Raw genomic sequence first — 15,756 nt, forward strand, 5'->3', positions numbered from 1 at the left:
GACAGTGAACCAGAGACCCTAAAGACAGGAAGGACCTCAGGGCTGTAGTAGTAGTTACAAGTCAGGGCTCTGGGGCCAGACCTGGGTTCAAACCCCAACCCACCATTTCCAGTTGTGTGACCCTGAGCAAGCTTCTTTCCCTGTCTAAGCCTGTTTCCTCACCTGTAGAATGAAGATAATCGCAGAGTGGTTGTAAGGCACAAATTTCCTAAATGCACACATCCATCTATATATGCGAGCTTCCCCCTTGACTCAGGGGGTAAAGAATCTGCCTGCAATATAGGAGACACAGATTCGATCCCTGGGTTGAGAAGATCCCTTGGAGAAGGAAATGGCAATCCACTCCAGTATTCTTGCCCGGAGAATCCCATGGACAGAGGAGCCTGGCGGAGTACAGTCCATGGGGTCCCAAAGAGTCGGACACGACTGATCGACTAAGCACGCACGTAGGTAGCATCATAGGGATGTGAGTTGCCGTTGTTCATCCTGTCGCCATCACCCAAGGTGAGGGCAGTCTGAAATCCTCAATGCTGGTGAGGTTTGCAGACAGGCCCTCAGAGGTGGAGGGACCAGACTAAGTATATTAATCCCAGGGGCCCAGAGAGAAGCCACTATGCCGCAGAGCCCCATCCAACGCCCGCAACTGGGATGGACGCATAGTTCTGTGTTCTGGTTGCACAGCACTGGCTTGGGGCTCAGCCCTCTGCTGCTGTGATCAGAGCCTCCCAACCCCATAGACTCCAGAAATTGCCAACAGCCAAGCTTCTTGCTTTGTTAATGTCTCCTTCACTGTGATGGGCGGGCGGGGGTTGGGGGGGGGGATAATAATAATAATGTGCTTTTGTCCTGCTGGAGTCCTCATTTCCAATCCCAGGGCAAGGTCCTCCGCAAACCCGGAAAATCAACCTCTCGCGCTAGGACCTTCACATCCCTGTTGCACAGAAACCCAGCCGAGCAGGGAGGCAGCCAGCTGAGTGCTGTCTTGGGTCCCATCCACAAACTCCGGGAGATGTAGAAAAGCCCCGCAAATGGCACAAGGATTCCACAACATCAGTGAAATAGCCTGTGATTAAACCGAGATGCCAAAATCAATATGCAAAGAGTGTGATTAAAAGACAAGCATGGTTGGCACCAGAGCCTCACTTTTAATTGAGCCTGTGCCTACATTTTTACATGCGACAAGGAAATTAATGACAGCGTGATAAACCTTCAAGAAAAATTAATTACCCCTGCTCCGTGCCCCTCCTCTGTGCTCTGGGTTTAACCTGCACATTCCCTCCCCACCCCCTCCCCCCACCCCTCAAAGGGCCCTGGGGTTGCTGATTATATTACTATACCTGAGGCCCCAGCTCCTCCGGAGGCTCTGTGTGAGTGTGTTTTCTGGCCCCCTCTGCACATATGCAGCCCCAGGAAGAAAGAGCCAACAGGTGTTTACTGCAGAAGGAGCAGGAGGAGACAGGATGGGGGTCTGCACAGAGTGGGAACAGGGCTGGAGCACTGTGTGGTCTGCCGCGTGGCTTCCCCTGGGGCTAGACTGTTTTCCCAGAGGATAGGGTGCGGGGAAGGGAGAAGGGGTGAAGGTGGGGTGTCAGCAGAGACAGAGCTAAGCGGGGCGTGCTGGCCTTTGAAGCGACATGTGGATAGGGGGTGGGACGTCCCCAGGGGCTTCCAGAGTCCCTGGGTGCAGGGCAGAGGCTCCAAGAAAAGAGATGATGGGAACACAGGGGAAACGGGATAAAAATTCATCAGCACCCCACCCCCAGCCCCAGGCAGTGCGAGGTGGACTTTCTGTGGGAGAAGGACACCAGCCCTGTGAGCAAGTCTAGGCCGTCACTGCTGAACAGACACTAAGAACCGAGAGTCGGGGATACAGGCGTGGGGAGAGGACGTGAGCACGCAGGGGCTGTGAGCATTCTCTGCAGCGACCAAAGGGAGACCAAGTAAGTGACAGAGACCCACAGGTTCCTGCGTGCTGGCTCTGAAGGAGACAGAACAGGCTCAGTCTTGAAAGCAGGACTCCATCTTGGGCCGGACTGTGGCCTTTGAGCTATATGCCTAGTATCTATGGAAACGACATACCAACTGGAAAACCAGACTCCCCCCCCACCACCATGGAAGAGTTCCAGGGCTCGTACCTAGATTCTCCGTCGCCTAAAGAATACCCTAATTGTCTGTGTAACCGAATAGAATCATAAATTCCATTATGCTTATTGGGGTATGACCACAGGCCTATTGATAATTGTCCACTGTTAATTACCTAGGCTTAGGGCATATGAATCACGGGTTAACTTTGACTGTGTCTTTCTTTTCCTTTGTTCAGACTAGTTTCGGGGAATTTGGGGAGGGGGGTTTGGGCATGTACACGTAGGGTATATAAGGCTTTCACAAAAACTGGTCAGGATCCTTGGCTAAGAGGAGACTCTGCCTCGGGCCCGCCGGTGTAATAAACTGCACTCCACTATCTGCACTGTCCTTCTGAGTGAGTTCATTTCCCGGAACGCGGGGCTACAACAGCTCCCCTCCCAGGAGGTCACTGTGGACCGCACGTCTGGGGAAGCAGAAGGCAGGGGGTCTGTTTCTGGGTGGCCACCTCGGGCTTGCTTGTCTCTGACATCTGCAGGGCCATGGGCCGTCCTGGGACCCCATGTCTCAACCCCTATCACAGGGAATCTGCCTCCCCCACCTCTCCATCTTTTGGGACTTGTCTGAGCACTGACATCTCCCTCCAGCCTTTGAGCCCTTGATGCCCACAACCTGGCCCTGTTGTCTGACTGCCCCCGTCATGTCCCGCACGCTTGAGCCTCCTTTGCACCCATGCGCGGCCTCAGACGGGTGCCCCTCACCCCTCCGGATGGGGAGGGTCTGAACACCGCCTGTGGAAACAGTGCTTGAATCGCTCCATCACACCTGACACCCGAGCTCCGGGAGACACAGGAGAAGACACTGAGGCCTCCTCCCACCCAGAACCATCTTCCGTGAGGAGATGAGAAGCAGAAGAGGAGGCGCCGGCAGATCCCAGCAGCGGCCACAGTTTCCAGAGCATCACCCCCTGCAGACGAGCACTCTGCCCTCGGATGCGCCCGGGTGCCTGCAAGCAGCAGATAATAGACGCCCCTGAACTTGCAGAGTCCTGCCCAGATTTCGGTCTGAAGGAGTAATTTGCAAGAAATAATTTGCTGGATTGAGCAGCCGCCAGGAATCTGGGCTGATTGGCATTCTCTCTTGGCCGCTGTTCTGGACTCTGGAGACAGGGCTGGGGTTGGGGGCTCCCCTTTGGCCTCGGGGTGGGGGGTGGTGCCTCGCAGGCTGCAGGGAGCAACAGAGTTCACGGGCCGACTTACTGGACGTGTATGCAACCCTGTAGGAGGCTACAGCTTCCTCCTGATTAAAGCACAGGGGTCAGTTGTCCCCATCAGAGCTGACAAAAGAGGATCGCTTTGGTCCCAGGGAGCTTAGGGAGCTCCTCAGATGCCAAAACCTGGCGCCTGCCCCCAGCGTTCTTAAGGTGACCCTTTCAGGAGGGGGAGGTGGTTCCGTGGGGCCTGCATCCAGCCTCTGGGGAGGGGGCAGAAGGGCAATGTCCTGAACCTGACCCTGCCCTGGCCTGAGGGGAAGGGTGGTGGTCTGCCTGGAGGCGGAGCTACAGAAGCAAATACCCACAGGCCTAAGGGTCCTGGGACTCCCGGAGAGGCTGGGGGAGGGGCAGGGCACACAGGATGACGTCTCCCCAGCACGGAGGCTGCGTGGAAACAGGCCCAGCCTCACCTGGCATTCCAGCCGCCAGGGCAACCCCAGGAAAGCGGAGGTCATGTCCATCCCAGGACTGCAGGCTGCCTCAGGACAGGGCCTGTAACCCTGGGCCCCACCCCTCCCCTGCAGAGAGCCCCCCTTGGCCCCCAGGGGGATGGAGCAGATGCCCCTCCGAGCAGCATCAGCTTGTTGGGCAGTGCCTTCTGACCACCACTCAGTATTGGGGGAAAAGCCCTCATGTCACACCACCCAGCCCAGCACCAACAGGCCCTGATGCTTATGACTTTCCAGAATGATTTTCCGTGAGTCAGAGTTTACACTGTGGACCAAAACCAGCCAGGAAGGTGTCTAGTTCATCCCTCCTGTGTTTTTGGGAAAAAGTCAATCTACTGTCAACATGGGAAAGCCTTGAGATTTCCCCTGGGAATCTGATTCTCTTAAGGTCTCAGGAGAGGGGCCACCCGGGCCCAGACCCTCCCCTGGCAGCACGTAGCGGCCCCAAGTCCAGGCCGCAGGCAGGCTCGTGCTCTGCAGCTTGCCCCAGTCCCCACCCCTCCCTCTCGCCCCCACATGGAGCCCCGGGACCTGCCCCCCAGACCCCTGAGCTGCTCTGTCCACATGCCCCTTGCTGGCTGGGTGTCCTGCAGTCTCCTCCCTCCCTGGGTATCCCCCTCCACAGGGAAGCTGTAACAGCACCCACCCTGCAGGGCAGGGGGATTGGCTGAGTCAATATCTGCAACCTGTTTGGAACGTGTCTGGCAAGTGGGATCCCTTTGGAAGTGCTGGCTGCTGGCTGATTGGGTCAAGCCCTCGTCACTCCTGTGTCACCTGCGGGACATCGGGTTGAGACCTGCTGTAGACAGAGGACCCACACGTGGCCATTTCTCTCCAGCTTTCTCCATCGCCACCACTTTCTCCCCAGCCCCACCTCCCACCCTGTCCCACACCCAGAGGGCGAGGACATGGACCTCGAGTCCCGTCACGTGGGTCCCAGGTTCTCCACCACCCTGATCCCCACCTGCACTGCCGACCTCTTTGGACTTGGTGGGATTTTCTCCCACATCTCATACCTGGATGTGAATCCCCCCACCAGTGATTTCAGGACCACAGGGGAGATCTAATCAGATTTGCAACGGTGTTCTTTCTTCTGACAGCCCACATTCTATCAGTGAGACACTCCAGAAGTCACCAGATGTAATATTAATACACCACGGTAAGTACTTTGAAAGCAATCAACCACCATAATCCAATTACTACTGGCTGTATTTTTCATGGTATTTTGCCCTCAAACCCTCATCCTAACTGTGCACCAGATTCACGTCCCCTCACACACACACCCCTACACACACACACCTACACATACACATACACACACAGATGCCAATTCTGCGCCCTGCTGCCTCACTTAACAGTGGGAGCTCTGACTAGTGAACAGCTGATCTGCATGAATTAACGCGAGAGCGCCTGTAAGCCTGGAGCTTTTAAACTTGCAAACAGGTAGCTGGGTTGCCATGGAGAGCCGTGGCCGATGCCAGGGCTCACCCTCTGGACCCGCGGTCTCCTCTGATCAGCGGGGTCACACGGGCTCTGCGAGGAGGCGGAGGCAGGGCCTCGCATCTTAATGACCTGACTTGCTGTGTCTGAGTGGCCAGTGTGTGGGGGTGAGAGAAGGCATGATGTATGTACGCGTGTGCGGGCATGTGTGTAAGTCTGCACGCACGTGTGCCCAGGCCCCACACAAATGGAATGAAAACTGAATGGCCCCGAGGATCTGCTGGCCGCCCGTCCTGTTCTAACAGAGACCGAGAGCCCAGAGGGGTCCCTGCATGGACGGCTCGTGTTTCTGAGCCAGGGCAGCTGCTGACCCAGTGCTGAGGAAGCTGCCCCTCCCCTGTCATCCTCCCTGTCTCCCCCCTCCCCTCCGTCCACCTTCCTCCCCTCCCACTGCCCTCTTCCTTTTGTCCTGCAGGCGCCCTCCCCCCGCCCCAATATGGATGAAGAGATGAGAACCGCATCCTTGACGCCTGCCTTATAAATCCCTTGACACTGGTTTGTACCCACTTTTTTTGTCTTGTAAATCCACCTCAATTCAGGGAAAATATTCACATTCATACATATACATATGCCATATCCTTAGAATGCAAACAGACCAGAAGCAAGGCCTCCACCTTATGGGTCAGTTTTGGTTTCGCCAGCAGCCAACCCTGACACAAGGCTTCGAGTCCAAGAGTTTTATCTGGGGGGTGATCGCAAACAATACCAGTCAGGGGTGCGGGGCAGAGAGACTGGGAAGGATGGAGGCGACGTGCATTCTGCCCGTTTCTCTGGGAACTAGCAGAGGGCTTGTCTGCAGCCTGTGAAGCCTGTCCCCCAGAGCCACAAAGACCTAGTGCAGCTAAAAATAAATAAAAATTAAAACAAAAAAAGAAAGTGGGGACACTAGGTGGTGGGGGGCTGGGCAGGACTCACCACTGCACCAGCCCCAGTGCCGTCTCCATGGTGCATTCTTCACCACCTGCATCTCCCAGGCTTTACAGTCTCCTCCCAGATTCAACAGAGCCCTGACCCCCGGGCCCCGAGATGACTTACCCGCCATGTGACCCTAAGGCCGTGAGCATTGGTCAAGCACATTTTAATAACAACCGCAGTGAGAAACATTCCCACAGTGCTCCCCCCCCACACACACCCCTGTCCATGTGACAACAGAGAAGTTTCCCCTCAGCCTCCCCTCGCTGCAGACCACGCCCCCTGCTATCTCCGCATCTTGTCTGCTCCACTCCACTGTGGACTTCAAGCGCAGGGCTCCACCCTCTGAACTGATCTCAAGACCCACTAATGCATCACAACCTGCAGTTCAATCAGTTCAGCACCAGACACATCCGGTTGTGGGTGTGTTGGACCAGAAGCCATTTGTCCTACAGTGTGTGGGAGGGCGGGGGATGTTCACCCTCTTTCTCCTTCTGCAGTCGGGGGCTGGGGCAGGAGGGCTGCGCCCACTGGACCCTGAGCGATCACTGCTCCAGGGTTTGCCCAGCAGCTGACAAGGCAGGCCTGGGGTTGGGGGCACAGACCAGAAGGCAGAACCTCGGCCTGCGGCCGCTCAGCCCTAAAGCCTCCTGAGCCCACCAGGAGCAGCCCCCCAGACAGCGATGGGGGACGGGCTCCTGAGGGAGGCCTGAGCTGGGCCCGGCCATCTCTTCCCAAGAACCCGGGACCCATCCCCTGACCTACACTCAGGACCAGGCTCACGGGAGCCTGGAGGAGCAGGTGGTTACCCACTGCAACATCCTCAGCAAGAGCCGCTCTGACCCCACCACACGGGTGCCATCAGCTGACTTTGCCACGGCAGGTACCCCGGGCCCCACGTGTGTGCCCTCGCTTCCTGCCCGAGACGGCCCTCGGAGGCAGAGGCAGTGGCTTCTCTCCCGGCACACGTGGGCGGCAGGTATGACGATCACAGGCTGCTCCTGACATTCCCGAGCCCCTGCCCGCTCACCAGCCTGGTGCCAGGGGTGTGCTACATCCTCACTAGTCTGGGTCCAGGCACAGGTAGCATCTGTGTGACCCCAGGTAAATGACTTAACCTCTCTTCACGGCTGTAAATGAGGGTAATGAAGTTCTTGTCCCTTAAAGATGCATACTTAGGGCCTCCCACCATCAGGCAGTTGATATAAGTTAATATTAGCCCCACTTGACAGCTGAAGAAACTGAGGCTCGTGGTCACTGGCCTGGCAGGAAGTGGGATTCGCAGCCCAGTCTGACCGATGCTGAGCTCTTTGGCTTCCCTCCCTTATGGCCACCTTCAGAGGGACAGGGCAGGGGGCCATCACCCCCTCAAAAGGTCTGAGCCTCTGAGGACCCCATCATCTGGCTAAGACGCCCCTGCAGCTCCCAGGGAGCCACCAGTCACCCCCATGAGCCAGACATTCCAGCCTCAAACCACACACTACCCTCCGGGGGCCTCTCCCCACCCTGGGCATCCCCATCTCTGCAGGATGACATGTCTGCTGGGGGGCAGGCCTGTCCCCCTTCCATCCCCCACGACGGTCCCTCCTCTCGTCCCTCTGGACGGACATTGTCTGTCTCTCTCCATCATTCCCACTTGGCTGACAGCGACAGCCTCCCTAACTGTGCTTGTGACACGGCCTTTTGGTTTCTGATAGGCTAATTTACAGCCAGATTTCACCTGATTCCAGCTAGAAGGGCAGGTTTTCCTTCCAGTCTCAACTGGATAGTTACGGAAGACAGCAGCCTCTGTCTTGCCAGAAGACTTCCCCTTTGGCTAAATTTGAGCAGGAAAGTTACTGTGTTGGGAAGAACTCCACTGGCAAGGAATTGAGGGGGGTCCCCAGCAAAACGACCCCAAAAGAACCAAATCCTGTCAACCACCACGTAAATGAGCCTGATCATGGGTCAGTCCCCTGTCAAGCATTCAGATGAGTCCCCAATTCTGCAGACACCTTGATTGTAGCTATAAGACCCCCCAGCAAAGCAGTGCCGAGATGACCAGCCCACAGAAACTATGGAATAATGAATGAGTGCTGTTTAAGCCGTTAAATTTGCCAAGGTTTGTTACTCAGCAATGGGTAACTAATACAGAGAGTGTGTGCTCAGCGGCTGAGTCCTGTCTCTTTGGGACCCCATGGACTGTAGCCCGCCAAGCTCCTCTGTCCGTGGGAATTTCCAGGCAAAGAAGACGAGAGTGGGTTGCCATTCCCTTCTCCAGGGGATCTTCCTGACCCAGGGATTGAACCTGCGTCTGGGCTTGCAATAACTCAATGCTGAATGGCTGAAATAATTGAGCAGGAAATGGTGTGTGAGTTTAGGGAGGCATGAAGAGAACACTTGGATCAATTTCCTGCCTTGCCACGGAGCAGAACCCATCACCTAGCAGCAGCCCCACACCTGCTCACCTGCGGTGGCCAGACATTTGCACCGCCCGATGAGCCGGAGACCAGCCCCTACCCTGCCCCCCCGGGGCTTCCTGGCCAGCTGGCGGAAGCCTCCAGAACCGCCTCTCCACACGCAGAGCTCCCCTGGGGGAGCGGGCGGAGGAGCGGGGTGATCTGAGCCCCCTCGCCTGGGAGCCGCCTCTGCAAAGCACGTGTGGCTCACGCGGCCTGCGGGTTCCAGCCTCGAGACACCCCGCGGGCGCCGTGGCTGCCTGGTGCTCAGAGCAGGTACCTGTGAGGAGACCCGCCTCCCGTTTTCACTCAACTGAAAACTCCGCATCATCACAGAGGCGGAGACGCGCAGCGGCCCTTTGCTCCCTCGCCAGTGACCATCAACCTTTCAAAAGATGCTTCCTGAGCCGGTGGCGGAGCCTCGTTCTCCGCGCCCGCTGTAATGAGGCCCTTACACCGGCCAGACTGGGGAGCGGACGGACGTGAGAAATGCCGCGAACGCGAGGCCGAGCAGAGGGGCCCCGGGCCAGCAGCCCCCGGGCCTGGAGCGGGCGGCCAGCAGCGCGGCCTGGGCCCCGGGGCCGCGGAGGCCCGTCGTGTCCAAGACGCGCGTGCTGCGGAGGCTCCGGAGGAGACACGCGGAGCCAGGCGCTGCCACCCTCTGCTGCAAACCCTCGGCCGCTCCACCGACAGAGGAGGAGCCACGTCCTTGCCTTGACGCGGGCCCTTCCGACCCGGCCCCTCCTCACGGCTCTGGTTCCCCGGACCCGGAGCCCGTCCTCTCTCCTCTCTGGGGACGCTGAAACCCAGCTCCACGCCCGCCCCGGGGTCTTCGCATGAAACTCCTCCCCAGAGAGTCTCGGGGCTGCTCCCTCTCTGCCGCTTTCTCAGAGGGCCTCCCTCACCCCACCCCACCCTCAGTGTCCACCTTCCCACTGTATCTCTCACCAAAGCACCAAACAGCCCCTGACACACCAGCCCTTTTACCGATTGACGTCAGCCTTCGTCTCTGTAGTAGGATGGATGCTCCTCCAGGAGAGACTTCTCTGTTTCGTTCACGAGCTTTGTTCCCAGTGCTTAGAGCTGGTCAGACACACGGCAGACCCTCCACAGACCCCTGAGGAATAAATGAGCGAGCGAGCCAGCGAGTGAACGCGCGAATGAACAGAAGCATACCTGAACGACAAAGCCCTGGGACTTGGAGGAACTTGTTGATTAAAGGGGTGAACTTCTAGGATCCACATCCCTCCGTTTGCTGAAGGGAGAGACTGAGAAATACAATTACTGAGTCACAGCCTGGTGCCCGGGGCCTGAGTGGGCAGCAGGGACAGAGACTCTGGAGGAGGAAGCAGGGACCTCTGAGTGGCGGCTGCTCCCCCAGAACCACGTGCTGCTGGTGTCATACTCCAGGGCCTGCTCTGCCTGAGTCCTCCCAGTGCCCCCGCCCGCAGCTCCCCCCTCCCCCCTGCAGCCCTCCCCCCCCCAATCCGGGGCTCGGCTCACATCCACCTCCTCAGAGAGGCCCCTCCCCACCCCTGCCCCATCTAGCACGCCAGCCCCTGCCAATCACGCCCAGTGCTTTCTTTTCCTCTCGATCATCAGTCTCTGGGGTTCTCTGGTTTTCCCATGTGTGTGCTGGCTTATTCTCGATCAACCCCTGTTAGAACATCCGCTTCATTTGGAAGGGGACCTTGCCTGCCCTGTTCACTGCTGAACCCCACCCCCCACCCCATGCAGGGCCTAGCACACAGTAGGTGCTCAATAAACATTTATAAAATGAATGGTTAGAGGAAACCAAGTGTGCTTACACTTTGGGAACTTATAAAGTCATACTGGAAATGTTCATTCCTTAAAGCACTTACCAGTACCGTTTGCTCTCCTCTGGGTGAGTCAGATGTGGCCCAACGTGAAACAGTTATGAAGACAGAAAAGGGGCCCAATCAGCTTCCCCACACCCCCTCAGGCTTTTCTAGACTTCAATAAAAATGTTACATTTCCTCCTGAATCTCTGTTCTTTGAAGCACCCAGTAAAGATGGAGGAGAGCAATTACTGGCTCTTTCTTTTTCCCCCTTTAGCACACAACATGATTTTTTTACATTGGTTCAGTATCTGAACCCCCTCCTCCATCCTGGGAGGACCACAGTGTCATATTCAGGGGATCGTCCATCCTAGTGGACAAACCAGGACTCTAGTGCCCTTTCTGTGCCTGCTCCCTGCCCAAGTCACATCGCGCCCCAGCCTCAGCACTGCTGCCGCCTGTGGGATGAAAAATAGGATGAAATGACCCCCAAGGCTCCGCCAGCTTGAATCTGCTTTACTCAACCGGTCCCTGACAGGGCTGGGGAGAAATCAGGCTAGGGACCCGGCTCCTGGAGCAGACATTGGAGCTCTGGCCCTGCTCTCTCCTATGGATAAGGGCCTGTCGATCCTCCTTGGAGGATTTAATTCACTCTGTCTGCCCAGACCCCAAGGAGGCCCCACCCGTCTGAGGCCCGGTGCTCTGCTCCCATTTCCTTCGGGTCAGTCCCTCTTATCCTGACCTCAGAATCCGACCTGCAACCTCAGAACCCAAGTGACAAAACTACCACCTTTTACCAGGACAGGTTCTGAGTCTTCAGGCTCCTGAGACGCCTTCCTGGCCCATCGCAGCTGTGAGAGCATCTCCAAGGAACGCAGGACCTTAAATCCCTGGAAGCATCAAGAGCTTCAGGGGGAACCACCGAGGAGACCCTCAGGACCAAGGGACAGACCAGGCGGAGCACCGCTCAGGGCTCAGCACGCTGATCCAGGCCCTAGCTTCCGTTTCCCTCCCTGGAATCTCCCACCAACAGACAAGCCCCCCCTCCCGCTCACACCCTGTGTCACCTGTTTGACCTGAGGGTGGCCAGGCATCCTCACCACCCCCCACGAGGAGCAGGACGATGTGGGAAGGGGGGGTGATGATCTGCATGTAAACACGGGTATGAGAAAGGTCAGGAGCTTGAAGACGTCTGGGGCTAATACTGCTCTGGGAATAAGGGTCCCTCTGGGCTTCCCTGATAGCTCAGCTGGTAAAGAATCTGCCTGCAATGCAGGAGACCCTAGTTCAATTCCTGGGTCAGAAAGATAGGCTACCCACTCCAGTATTCTTGGGCTTCCCTGGTGGCTCAGATGGCAAAGAATCCACCTGCAATATGGGAGACCTGGGTTCAATCCCTGGGTTGGGAACAGCCCCTGGAGACAGGCATGGCAACCCACATCAGTATTCTTGCCTGGAGAATTCCCACGGACAGAGGAGCCTGGCAGTCTACAGTCCATTGGGTCACAAAGAGTCGGACATGACCTATCAACTAAGCAAACACACTGAGCATTCAACTGGACGTTTATCAGATGTGTTTCCACGGGGCCCCAGCTTCAGGGGGGACTGGGGCCCATCACTCACTGTGGGTGTCACCTCACACATGAAATGATCAGATTCTGCTCCCCTCCCCTTCCGGCCCCCGACCCCTGACCAGAAGTCCCCTTGGGCCCGGCCGTGCGACTTCTGTTGGGGCCAAACACAGAACTTTATGGGGTCTGGGTAGTTTCATCAGAATACAAATTAAAAATGACCCAGGAACCAGGCCACGCTGCTGCCGTGGTGACCAAGTCCCTTGGGAATTAAATCGTTTAACAGGTGAAATGGAAGCATCCTCCTCGTTTTCCTCTTGAATGAGCCGTGAAATAGGCTCTGGGACCGGCCTCCAGAGTGAAGCGGTTGGCAGGGCCTGGCGCCCAGGGGTGTCAAGAGACGGGGCACCAGCGGGACACGGTGCTCGGGAGACCCTGGCACCACCCGCAGTCGATGAACTGGCGTCCAGGGCACCCCTGCCTCGGGAGGATGAAGGGCGAGTCTCGGGTTCCGAGGGGTGAATACTGACCACGTGGTAACCAGCGGCCCCTCACTGGGTGACCGAGCCCCATAGCTGAACTCCTCGGCCTCCCACCAGGGAGTGGGTTTGGATTCAGGTCAGAGAAGCTCCCGTCTGCACCCTGGGTCACTGACGCGGTCTCCTCCCAGTGCAGGGCTGCTGGGCACAGATGACTCTCGGTCGGGCGGGGACTTGGTTTCTTTGTTGACTCGAAGGTGGGTTCCTATCCAACCCTGAGAAGTTGGGACCCAGGACTAGCTGGTCCCTGCAGTGAACGCTCTACAGATTGGGAGAACAACGAAGCACATCAAATCAGATTTGCAATCAGATTTGCACACCTCTCAATATGCACCAGTCTGTTCCTGTGAGGACAGTCGCTGGACACAGGACGTCCACCAGCAGGGGTGACCGCCTCTAAGCACAGGATCTGAGCGCCAGAGCCAAGGTGCTATGCTCTCAGGTGACACCCACGCCCCTGCTGACCAGCTTCCCTGCGGGGTCACATCTCCCATATCCAGCAGCAGCTCTTCTGTAGACTTGGCCAGGGTGGGACCCATCCACCTCTGCAAGTTTCAGTTGTGATGCCAGCCCTAACCTTCCTTGAGCCACTGAGAGTCAATTCCTATCCCTCATTCATCAAAAACAGTTCCTAATCAATTGTGAAATAGTGATTAAAAGTAATGAAGTCCTTCAAATGTTCTTTTGAAATGAATGTCTTAATAAAAAATGTGGACACTCCTTGGCTATCCAGTGACCCGTGAGCCATCCAAGAGACAGACGGCACCCTTGGGGTCTGTTTCGTTCCTCTAAAGAATGATGTGGAATTAAAATTACATGGGTTTTTAAACGGAAAAGGAATTTGATAAAGAATAGATACATGTATATGTATAACCAAATAGCTTTACTGTACACCTGAAACTAAAATTGTTAATCAACTATGTCCCAGTTCAGTTCAGTTCACTCGGTCAGTCGTGTCCGACTCTTTGCGACCCCATGGATCGCAGCACGCCAGGCCTCCCTGTCCATCACCAACTCCCGGAGTTCACTCAGACTCACGTCCATTGAGTCAGTGATGCCATCCAGCCATCTCATCCTCTGTCGTCCCCTTCTCCTCCTGCCCTCAATCCCTCCCAGCATCAGAGTCTTTTCCAATGAGTCAACTCTTCGCATGAGGTGGCCAAAGTACTGGAGTTTCAGCTTTAGCATCATTCCTTCCAAAGAAATCCCAGGGCTGATCTCCTTGCAGTCCAAGGGACTCTCAAGAGTCTTCTCCAACACTACAGTTCAAAAGCATCAATTCTTTGGTGCTCAGCTTTCTTCACAGTCCAACTCTCACATCCATACATGACCACTGGAAAAACCATAGCCTTGACTAGACGGACCTTTGTTGGCAAAGTAATGTCTCTGCTTTTCAATTTGCTATCTAGGTTGGTCATAACTTTCCTTCCAAGGAGTAAGCGTCTTTTAATTTCATGGCTGCAATCACCATCTGAAGTGATTTTAGAGCCCCCCAAAATAAAGTCTGACACTGTGTCCACTGTTTCTATTTGCCATGAAGTGATGGGACCAGATGCCATGATCTTCGTTTTCTGAATGTTGAGCTTCAAGCCAACTTTTTCACTCTCCTCTTTCACTTTCATCAAGAGGCTTTTAGTCCCTCTTCACTTTCTGCCAAAAGGGTGGTGTCATCTGCATATCTGAGGTGATTGATATTTCTCCTGGCAATCTCGATTCCAGCTTGTGCTTCTTCCAGCCCAGCGTTTCTCATGATGTACTCTGCATAGAAGTTAAATAAGCAGGGTGACAATATACAGCCCACTATAAGATAAAAAAAATTTTAATTTGTTAAAAGCCTTTATCTTCCACAGAATTTTTCTCACAGTTTTTATTTATCCAGCTTGTCATTCTTGGCTGTGCCGGGTCTTCGTTGCTGCATGGGCTCTCCTCTAGCTGCAGTGAAGACTTCTTGTCACCCTGGCTTCTCTTGTTGCAGGGCACAGACTCAATAGTTGTGGCGCACGGGCCTGGTTGCTCCACGGCACATGGGGTCTTCCTGGGCCAGGGATCGAACCCATGTCTCCTGCACTGGTAGGCAGATTCTTTACCACTGAGCCACCAGGGAAGTCCCTATCTTCCAAGGAATTTGACAACATTCTTAGCACCAGCATATACGTGGTGCTAAGAGTTAAAAAGTTTTTAAAAAGTTTAAAAAAAAAAAAAACTGTATGGGTTTTGAAACCAGACTGCCTTGGATTCACATCCCAACTGATTCTTACTGTGTGACTTTGGTCAAATTATTTAACTCATCTGGACTTTGTTTCCCTCATCCATAAAACCGGTATGATACCTACCTCACAGGTCGACAAAATGGAAAAAGAAATAGCACAGGTAGAATGCTCACCCCACACCTGGCACATCAGTTCCCTTCTTTTATGCTCCATTGTGAGTGAAAGTTGCTCAGTCTTGTCCGACTCTTTGCGACCCTGCGGACTGTACAGTCCGTGGAATTCTGCAGGCCAGAATACTGGAGTGGGCTTCCATTTCTCTCTCCAGGGGATCTTCCCAACCCAGGTCTCCTGCATTGCAGGCAGATTCTTTACTGTCTGAGCCACCAGGGAAGCCCAAGAATACTGGAGTAGATAGCCTATCCCTTCTCCAGCAGATCTTCCCCACCCAGGAATCGAACCGGGATCTCCTGCATTGCAGGCGGATTCTTTACCAGCTGAGCTACCAGGGGAGCCCTATGTTCTGCTGGGAAGCCACCAAACACACTTTCACTGTGCATCTGGTAGCCATTAAATCAGGTGGTGCTGTCAGGAGCCTCCGAGGAGGGCGTTAAATGCAAGTCATCTTTGATAATCTACTTTTTCTCCTTTATTCCTGACGTTGGTGATTTAGAGCCAGGCACCAAGGGAGGTGTCTGTGAGAGGTGCAGGTGCTTCGTGTCGCATGTTCCCAATCTTGGAAATGGATGTAAACCGTAGCTCTCTCAGGGGAAGTGTGCTATCAGCTGGTGTGGCAGCAGGTAACACTCACTGAGCACTGACTGTGTGCTCCGGGGGCACACATTAGCTCATTTAATCCTCGAAACCACACTTAAAGGTCCATACATATTATCTGACCTATTTTAAGTGTGAAGAAACAGAAGCGGAACCTAAGTGACGTAGCCAAGACCACAGAATTTAACTGGCGGAGCTGAGATGCAAACCCA

Source organism: Ovis aries, chromosome 13, assembly GCF_016772045.2.
Source record: "Ovis aries strain OAR_USU_Benz2616 breed Rambouillet chromosome 13, ARS-UI_Ramb_v3.0, whole genome shotgun sequence".
Classification (NCBI taxonomy): Eukaryota; Metazoa; Chordata; class Mammalia; order Artiodactyla; family Bovidae; genus Ovis; species Ovis aries.